Source organism: Pinus tabuliformis, chromosome 3_2 (genome assembly GCF_031772625.1).
Source record: "Pinus tabuliformis cultivar Carrire ecotype Pingquan chromosome 3_2, CPIR1, whole genome shotgun sequence".
NCBI lineage: Eukaryota > Viridiplantae > Streptophyta > Pinopsida > Pinales > Pinaceae > Pinus > Pinus tabuliformis.
In genome coordinates, this window is record NC_142302.1 from 954,238,018 (window position 1) to 954,249,028 (window position 11,011).

Here is an 11,011-nt window from a genome sequence, read left to right on the forward strand (position 1 = left end):
ATCACATTAGTAAATGTGGTTGATATACCCTAATTCATTGCATTTTCTAAATTTTTATATACTAAACTATAATAGGCGTATATCAACCACATTTATTAATGTAGCTGTGCTACTATTACTTAAAGGTTAACATTAATATTAATGGTAACATTAATAATGTCTTAATGTTATGTCTTAAATGTTAATGTCATATTAATATTGATTTTATTATTATTAATATTAATGATATTTCTATTAATGTTGAGTAGAAATAATTTTCTGTGCTACTACAACATTGGTATGGCACTTAACCCATTTGGTGCATTGTGCAAGCAGTGATGACAAGCACCTCAAGGGAGGGGAGAGGGATGCAAGCCCTCCAAGAATGTTTCACAACGGGATTCGGTTCTAGTTCAAGTTGTTAGATGCAAGCACTCCATTGATCAATTCGGAGCTCAATTCATGTAGAGAAAAACAAAGACGATCCTCCACTGGGGTGAATTGGAAACAATGTATGTGTTGTAGAAACAACATGATTTTCCTTTCATTGTATATATAGGCATATAAAAAAAAAGAGAAAGGGAAGTTTTGTAAAACAAAAAAATTTGAAAAAAAGGGGAAATAAAGAAAAAAGATGGAAATATAAATTTGCATGTATCTTGGTTAATTTATATGACAGGTTCTTTGAGATTTCATGACGTTAGACTATAGAAAAGTTGTTCAGACAAAAAAATATATTTCATTTTAGGTGGTGCTCATGTCGAAGGAGGGATGGAATCGCAGGTTTCTCCAACAAATATCCAATGGTTTAAGGGACCCCAAGCCCTGCTATAGTTTAGTAGGTGGGGGGTCCCTCATTCATTATTTTTCCCAAACCGTCTCCATAGATAGATGATCCATATTTTTTGAGGGACCCCCTTCCCGATTTTCGAAACCGAAGGAGGGGGGCTCTCAAACCACTCAACAACTCTGCTCGAATGCACATAAAAGCTTATGTGGATTCTGTTGTCACTCACTGCATTGTGGGTTTCAGTTGGTCAAGGTTGCCCAAGAGCAATGAAGTTTGAATTCACCTTCCCAGGCCACAGAAGATCTCAAAGCTAAATTGGACCCTCCCCATTGCGTAGTTCCTTAAATGAGCTTTCCAACGGTATATAGAAGTCCCAAAATGGACTTCTAAATCAAAAGATATGGCCTATTGAATATTAGGGGTTTTGTTGCCTTGAAATGAAGGAAAATAGGTTATAGAGGACCTCGTGCATAACAAGTCAAGCATATTGTGCACCCCGCAATCCTCTAATCCCGCATCCTGCATAATTGCAGTCCCACACATTGGCTTATCAGGCATACCGACAGGCCCTGGGAGTTCATAGGCTTATCGACGATCGGTGGTGGGAAAATCCCACATCAGGAAGTCTTGCATGGCCCCCGTAATGCCTGATGGGCCATCCATAAGGAATTGCGGGGGGAAATCACCAATGTAGTGTAAAGTTGCCAGGGAAAGTCGATTTCATCTAAGAAAGGGATTCCATGAAAAACAAAGGTCAAGCCGCCCCCTTCTCTCTCCTCCATGTGGCGGAATACGGTAAATCCCGCATCGCGCGTATCAGGCATCACATAGTCCCACACCCCGCAGACCCACAACTTCACAGTGTATCTCACATGTCAGTTATCGGTGGGGTCCCGGGGCACAAAATTATGGTTATCAACGATTCACAGTGTCGAACATTGATATTGCAGTCCCGTAGTCCCACGATATCAACGATCGCCGGATCGACGAGGTTCTAAACTTAAAAGACTGGAAAACCATTGTTTTTGTGATACAATATTACATCGTTGGGGGAGGCCGAGAATCGTTAACAAAGGAATTTCATGAAAAAACCAAGGCGTGGTGACTTCCTTCTCTCTCCTCCATGTGGAGGTACATCATATCGACGATGGGCAATCCCACAATTTCACATCCTGCAAATCCCACATTATCAGCAATCAACAGAATAGAGGGGATACCACTCCAAAACCTTGTGGGGTGTGATTCCTGGGTTCTGCATTTGTTTATCAAACTCGTTAGAACATTTTAAAAATTCATCGTAAGGGAGCTGTAATATATTGATATTTTCTTGCACTTTTGCGTTGATTTCTGCATCGTAGCTACTCTCCATGATTGCCAATCAAAACTACTTACTACGTCCACAATAAGAAATCGTGTTATCTATGGCCGTAAGTGTACGTCCATTCAATACGTCTTTTGAGGCAAACAAATGACAAATTTACCATGTCGCGTTTTCAGTTTCAATGTATTTTATTATATTTTTAATATAAATGATTATTTTCTATTAAATTTAGAAAATTAATTTAATGGAGTCGTCTATTGGAGAATTGCCGGGACAGTAAAAAATGTCGGAATTGGGGCAAAATAATTTCAAAAAATCTTGTAGAGCTAGTGTGAAATCCCAGGATTGGGGCAAAAATTTTTCAAAAAATCTTGTAGAGGCAGTGTTTGAATCTTATTTTTGATGGTGGAAATGGATTTAGCACCTTCAAAAACATCAAAGACACCTAAAATTTTGAAGTTTAACAACTATAACTTAGATTTAGAAAAATCCTTGCCGGATTTTCTCTAAAGAATCGGAATTTCCATAACTTTCTGGGCAATTCCTCTGACTAGTTAGACTACTGCTAATTGAATTATTAAGTATATAAGAAAAATTTAATTTATATTAAATATATTTTAGAATATTTGCCAAAGGGTTCATAGATGATGAGGATCTCTTCATTTTTTAATTGTTTTTTAATTGAAGGTCTAGATTGATTCTTTCTAAATATGCTTAGTCTTAATGCCAAGCCACACATTTCTTAGGGATTTAGATTATTACAATTCTAATAAGTTCCTTTATGATAAGTTCAAAATTATTATTTATAACATTCATTTATAATTTTTTTTTTCCTACCTTAAAGTTGACCAATAACATTTTTAGACATGGTTAATCAGGTAAATGTGTACATTAGTAAGACATTCTTCGTGTTGCAATAGTTTTTTTGGTTATATTTATCTTCAAAATACTTATTTTATTTTTCCATTTCAATTCAATTGAAATTAAAAAGAATGACATATGAAATGTACTATGAAGTGAGTTATGTTTTTGTTTTTGCCCTGTGGTATTTATAACCCATGATATTGGTCCATGATATTGTAACAAAGCCTATTTATAAATGAGGTAAATGATAAAGAATCTTGTTCCATGTTTTGTTAAATGTATATATGTTTAACTTGAATATTGAGAAATCTTTTAACAACAATCACATCAAAAATATTTTGTCACGCTTTTGGAACCATATAGTGTGGCTCATCCTCATTAGATTAAAAAACAATGTAGAGACCATTAATTTTAATGGTTAGAATAGAACAACTAGTTTTGAATAAAGAAACATTGTTTATTAATAAACCATATTTTAGGATGTTAAATCCTATTATAAGAATACAACAATTTTTTGAATAAAAAAATGATATTTTAATATAATAAATAAAAAACTAACTATAAAAATATTTAAAAAAAAATAAAAAATGAATAACAATAAAAGTAAAGTACTTATTATCTTTTGGTCAAACTTAAAGAATGAAAAGATTAAATTTAGTTAATCAAAAAGATAAGTAAATAAAGGGGAAGACCAAAATTAATAATGATAATAATAAAATAATAAAAACTAAACAATTTAAATTTGGATAATAATAATTGAGTTATAATTTAGTCATGTGTTCCTATGATGCATATGTAGTAAGTATTATGATGCTTATTATAGATTGATTTATTCTTAGTAGCTATTTAATTTACACTACTATATTATTAATGATGTATATTATAAATTGATACAACCATATTAGTAGATGTGGTTGATATACCCTAATTCATTGCATTTTCTAAATTTTTATATACTAAACTATAATAGACTATATCAACCACATTTATTAATGTAGCTGTGCTACTATTGCTTAAAGGTTAACATTAATATTAATGGTAACATTAATAATGTCTTAATGTTATTTCTTAAATGTTAATGTCATATTAAGATTGATTTTATTGTTATTAATATTAACGATATTGCTATTAATGTTGAGTAGAAATAATTTTCTTTGTGCTGCTACAACATTGGTATGGCACTTAACCCATTTGGTGCATTGTGAAAGCAGTGATGACAAGCACCTCACGGGAGGGGAGAGGGATGCAAACCCTTCAAGAATGTGGTCACAAGGGGATTCAATTCTAGTTCAAGTCGTTAGATGCAAGCACTCCATTGATCAGTTCTGAGCTCAATTCATGTAGACAAAAACAAAGACGATCCTCCACTGGGGTGAATTGGAAACAATGTATGTGTTGTAGAAACAACACGATTTTCCTTTCATTGTATATATATTCATATATAAAAAAAAGAGAAAGGGAAGTTTTGTAAAACAAAAAAATTTGAAAAAAAGGGGAAATAAAGAAAAAAGATGGAAATATAGATTTGCATGTATCTTGGTTAATTTATATGACAGGTTCTTTGAAATTTCATGACGTTAGACTATAGAAAAGTTTTTCAGACAAAGGAAATATTTCATGTTAAGTGGTGCTCATGTCGAAGGAGGGATGAAATCATAGGTGTCTCCAACAAATATCCAACGGTTTAAGGGATCCCAAGCCCTGCTATAGTTTCGCAGGTGGGGGGGTCCCTAATTTATTATTTTTCCCAAACTGTCTCCATAGATAGATGATCCATATTTTTTGAGGGATCCCCTTCTCGATTTTTGAAACCGAAGGAGGGGGGCTCTCAAACCCACTCAACGGTTCCGCTCGAATGCACATAAAAGCTTATGTGGATCCTGTTGTCACTCACTGCATTTTGGTTTCAGTTGGTCAAGGTTTCCCAAGAGCAGTGAAGTTTGAATTCACCTTCCCAGGTCAGAGAAGATCTCAAAGCTAAATTGGACCCTCCCCATTGCATAGTTCCTGAAATGAGCTTTCCAACAGTATATAGAAGTCCCAAAATGGACTACTAGATCAGAAGATATGGCCTATTGAATATCAGGAGTTTTGTTGCCCTGAAATGAAGGAAAATAGGTTATTGCGAATAACAAGTCAAGCATATTGCGTGCCCCGCAATCCTCCAATCCTGCATCCTGCATAATTGCAGTCCTGCACATTGGCTTATCACGCATATCGACGGGCCCTGAGAGTTCATAGGCTTATCGACGATCAGTGGTGGGAAAATCCCACATCAGGAAGTCCTACATCGCCCCCGCAATGCCTGATGGGCCATCCATAGGGAATTGCAGGGGGGAATCATCAATGTAGTGTAAAGTTGTCAGGGAAAGCCGATTTCATCTAAGAAAGGGATTCCATGAAAGACAAAGGTCGGGCCGCCCCATTCTCTCTCCTCCACGTGGTGGAATATGGTAAAACCTGCATCCCGCATATCAGGCATCCCATAGTCCCACACCTTGCAGATCCATAACTTCACTATGTATCTCACATATCAGTTATTGGTGGGGTCCTCGGGCACAAACTTATGGTTATCGACGATTCACGATGTCGAACATTGATATTGTAGTCCTGTAGTCCCATGATACCGATGATCGCCGGATCGACGAGGTTTTAAACTTAAAAGACTGGCAAACCATTGTTTTTGTGATATAGTGTTACATCGTCGGGGGAGGCCGAGAATCGTTAACAAAGGAATTTCATGAAAAAACCAAGGCATGGTGACTTCCTTCTCTCTCCTCCACATGGAGGTACATCATATCGGTGATGGGCAATCCTGCAATTTCACATCCTGCAAATCCCACATTATCGGTAATCAGAAGAATAGAGGGGATACCACTCCAAAACCTTGCGGGGTGTGATTCTACGATATATTGTAAAATCACGGGGAAGGTCGAGATCATTTTACAAAGGAACCCATTCAAAACCAGGGCCAGGTGGCCTATTTTCTCTCTCTTCCTGGGGGCCACATGGCGTAATGTGATTGGTCTTGATGGATGGCATGGAAGCTAATGTCATTAATGACGTGGCAGTATGGAGGACACGTGGCATTCAGTTTCAGCATTTTCAAGGGTCTTATGGGGCCGTTTCTGAGTGACACGTGTCATCGTTCACAGGGTGAAACACAGCAGTGATGATGTCACTTCGGGATTGACGATTGGTGATCATACAAAGTGAAAGTTAATTCTCCGCCGATATCCCCCCCAACCTGCGATTGCAATTGTGATAAGGAAAAAGGCCCCTGATGTGATGAGTTATTATGGCGTGGTTTATAAACATTTCACATCCAAGATATCGAATGATGTGATATAAAGAGTTATCAAAGGCATTTCTAATATTATAAAGGAAAAGGAACCCACACAACAACGGAAAGCCTTAGCTTTCAAAGGGCTAAGCCCCTGGTTCCAGCCCCCGGTCATATGGAGAAAGTTACAAAAGGGGAGCTAAACTAAAAAGGGCTAAGGAAGGTCGAGTTTCATCTATTTCATGACATTTTGTACAACTAGAGGCTAGAATGAGAAAGTTCCCCCATATTTCCATCAAGAGAGACTCACCCAGTACATCAAGGCATCGATAGTGTAGGATAGGGATTTAAAGGGTGTGATGGATTGACAACTGTGGTTTTAAGAAAAACAGATGATGCATTCAAAGCAAGGGATGGACTGATCTAGAAGAAGTCTTCTATGACACAGATCCGGAAGTTGGTGCCGAATGAAATAAAGGCATAAATGATAGAGGTTGGCGAAGCAGTGCAAGAAGCCATACCACAAGTAGAACAACCCCTGCAACTGAGATGATCACATGATGGGCACGAAGAGTTTTTCTGGATTTTTTATCTGAGTCTTTCTTATTTACTGTACTGTAACGTGCCTCCTTTCATGAGGCATTTAATTTTGTACTATTTTTGGGCCACAAAGCTATTTATGATTGAGACAACTAGTCAACCTGAGAGCCAAGTCTAGACTAGAGATACTTTGTTGTAAAAATGTTATTGCTCCCCTCTCTAGATAAATAGGGGAAAGAAAGACTTAACAATGGTTCAAAAATTCTAAAGAGACACTACATGTTATTTTCAGTCTGCATGGCTTTACAATACATATTTTCTAGAATATGAAGATAAATGGTGGTTATTCCCCCTCCAAGTATTGCAGTATGTTCTCCCTCTGTTAAAACTCATTTTGTTCATGTTTCTTCTTTGAAGTCATGTGATTACTGTTATTAATATTTCAAGATTTCCTCACAAATTCACTAGTACCAATATGTTATGCATGTGCCTGTAAGTTTCTCACAAATTCATTTGTATCGACATTGTTAATGCTAGTGCTTGCATGGATTATTGAAATTATATCTTCAATAGTTGCTCTTCATGAATCCTAGCACACAACCTCTCTTCTTCCCATTATATCTATTTTTGACTCAAATAAGTATATGAATTATTAAAGCTGCAAGCTTTATGTGTTATTCATAGAATTCCTGATGCTGTAAGCTCCATATGATGAGTTACTCCTCCTCCTCATCCTCTATCATTCCTTTGCAAAAGTTTATTAAATTGTAAGCCCTTGGACTACTCGACCTCCATTATTTTATACATATTTCTGAGATTTGTCTATGGGAAGAAGTACCAAAAAATTCATGTCTTACTCCTTTAGGTGAATGGACCAATGCATTATATATACATATAGAATATAAGTGAGGTCTCCCTTTATTGTGAATCATTCAAGATACTCCAAATTTAGATGTGCCCAGGCACTGGTCTTGTAAGCAATCCGAGAATGTCTATGGGAGCGACCAAATCTTTTGGAATCGTTTCCAGGGAATGTGTTGAAGGATTTTTCCCTTGAGATACAAAAAATTGAACGCTCTTTGTGTAGGTGATAAAATCCTATTCTGATTGCATCCACATCAACTTGGCGAACCCACACACCCCATTATCATTCATCATCCTCGCTTTTAAAATACCTCACACTCGTGCATACACATCTCAATAGAAATCTGCATTCGTATCTGACTCAGAAAAATTAATTTTCAAGAAAGTCTGGAAAGAGAAAACCCCCCTGTTGATACTACCTTCTCACCAGCCTTTGAAGCTTCCTCATCCAGCTCTCAACTCATTGTTGCTCACTACTCAAGAGTTGTTCCTAAGGCCCTGACATACCCTGCATTCAGTGTAGCCACTTCCACCACTATTCTTTTGGGCCAAGTTCCTTAGGAAAACCTAAATCCCCCTCCATTTATCCAGATGGCTCTTTCAAGTTTTTTTTCTAAATAAATATGCACCTCTAAATTTACCTTGGCCTCTAAGTGCAATGCCCCAAGACTATCAAAAGAAGTTTCCTAGGTTCAATAGGAAAGATGTTAACATGACACAGAGTCACATTGAAACCTTCAGTTCTTTTGTTGAGATCCTAAATGTCGAACAAATGGATGTAGTCATTAGACTTTTTGTATAGTCCCTTGATGGAGAGGCCAGAAAGTGGTTCAAAACCCTACCCAATGCCTCCATTGCCACTTGGAAGGAACTTGAAAAATATTTTACATAGAAATGGGGTGAAAAGAGGAATCATGAGTACCTCCTCACAGAGTTTAACACCATAAAGAAGAAGCCAAAAGAGGATATCTCAAAATTCATAAAGAGGTTCAACAAGCAATACAATAACCTTCCAGCAGAGATAAAGCCTCCTCCAGCTGCTGCCCGAGAAGCCTCTTTGGGAGCATTTGATTTTGAATTTGGCTTTAATTTGAGGGAAATGAAGTCTCTCACTCTATATCAACTCCAAATCGATGCCCTTGAGGTGGAAGAAATTTTCACCTTATTAGGAAAATCAAGAGGAAAGCGAGAACCTACTGAGAAAAAAGGAGGGAAAGAAGAGGCATCTTCCTCTGGTTGAGATAGAAAATCACGAGACCTAAAGATGGATGAACTAGAAAAAATCATAAGGAGATTATCATAGAAGGTTGGAAAGATTGATATTGAGAACAAGAGCCTCTCCAAACAAAATTCTCAAGTCAACAACCGGGGTTAGAACCCACAATATAGAAGACCTTCATTGCAAATACTTCCAAGGGAGAGAGAGGAGCAACTCGAACAGATCCCTCATCATTTATACTTATAAGATGGTCTAGATGAGCAATTGTTAGATACACAGGAGATGCAGGGAAACTTATATTCCACTTTCCTAAAGAAGAACATGAGAATATGGTTCACTAGGAGGTCAGTTGTGATGGCGAAACAATAGATGAGGAAGATATAAATTATTATTGCAAACAGTTTGTAGAGTTCATGCAAGAACAACCATAAATATAATCTAAGATCTTCAAATAAGAGGTCAAGAGAACTAAAGTAATAGGAGGAAACTGATCCCTGAGTTATTCCTACGTAAATAGACAAAGGGAAAGTCAAGCTAAATCCTGACCCTTCCAAGATGAAAGTCTCTACAAATAAGAAAAGAAACAGTGCAAAGGGGCACATTGACAAGGAGACACCTGCTCCACTGAAAACTGCCAGTGGCAATGAAGAAGGAACATAGCCAAGAGGTATAGAAAAAACCTAATTCACATTCAATCTCTAGAAGGAGCCTGAAAAGGGAAAGATCTATGTCTCTCTGATTGAGCTTCTAAAGAAACCTACTTATAAAGCTCAAGTATCTCAATTCATGCATCCCTCTACCTCAATGCCAACCCATGATAGTTAAACCTCAAAGAGGAGTGACCAATGGTTGTTTTTGGGCCACATGTAGAAGAACCTGATCCTTCCACTACACGTTTCTCTATGACTTTGGTGATCCATGATGTTATTACACAACTGCATGTTGGACTTCGGAGCTTTACACAACCTGATGCCACTAGTAGTAATGGAACAAATGGGCTTGGAGATCACCAGAACATAAAAGGACTTGTACTTTTTCGACTCCAAGAGAGTCAAGTGCTTAGGGATGATAAAGGACATAGTCGTGAACCTAGCTCAGATCCCAGTGAAGAGTGTGGTAATGGACATAGTGGTGGCCGATATTCCTCCTCGGTTCAATATTCTCTTGTCAAGTTCTTGGGGTTCCAAGGTGGGAGGCTCTATCAAGCTGGATCTAATTTATGCCACAATTCCCACTTTTGGAGGTGAGCAAAGGAGGTTGTAGAGAGAATCCAAGTTTGTGAAAAATGTGATCCCAACTAAAGGCTTAGAAAACTCCTGAGCTCATGGAAAAGAAAGCGACCTCTCCTGTCTATTCCTAGAAGAAGATGAGTTCATCTTAGAGAAAGCATCAATACACCTAACAAGGCAGTTAGACCACCAGCATACAAATGAAAATCAAGTGTGTAAATTATACTTTGACGGATCATCCAAGCCAAATCTTGAGGCAACTGACAATGTGGAAGAACATGAAGTTGTGCTCCTTGGGCTACAGACAATAAGGAATGTGAATGTTGAATGCTCGGTTGTGGTTGGAGGTTTCGAGTTGATTATTAAGAAGATCAAACGATTTATAGAAGAAGTTAAGGAGCTTAGTAACTTGATTAGAAGGTTCATGGAGGAGATCAAAAGAGTTGAGAATCAATTACCAAGTTGGGAACACATATTATAGTTTTTGTTCGAAGATTTTATGAGGTACATACTGTTTTTAATTGCTGAATTTCTAGAGAACAATGGAATGAGGTCTAGTGCTATGATGTGGATACAGTATCATTGGAAGGTTGGTTTTCAGAATCGATAGAATATTGAGTTTCCACTCCCTTTCTTCTTCTTCCTGCTCATAAGAAATATGAGCAAAACTTAGTCAAGTAGCTAGTTGCTTAACTGGCTGCATTGGAGAGAAGAGATCACCTAGTAATTATATTTTCAGTAGGTATGGGTGACTTTCATTCAAGTTTGAAACACGAGGAGAAGGCCCTAAGACTTTGGTGATGTGTTGTATAATTTTTTTATAAATTTCTACTATGTAAGCCAGTTGGTTAGTGAATCTTACAATCATTTAGTCAGTTTGCAGTCATTCAATTAATTTTCTAGTTTTTAGAAATGAATCCAT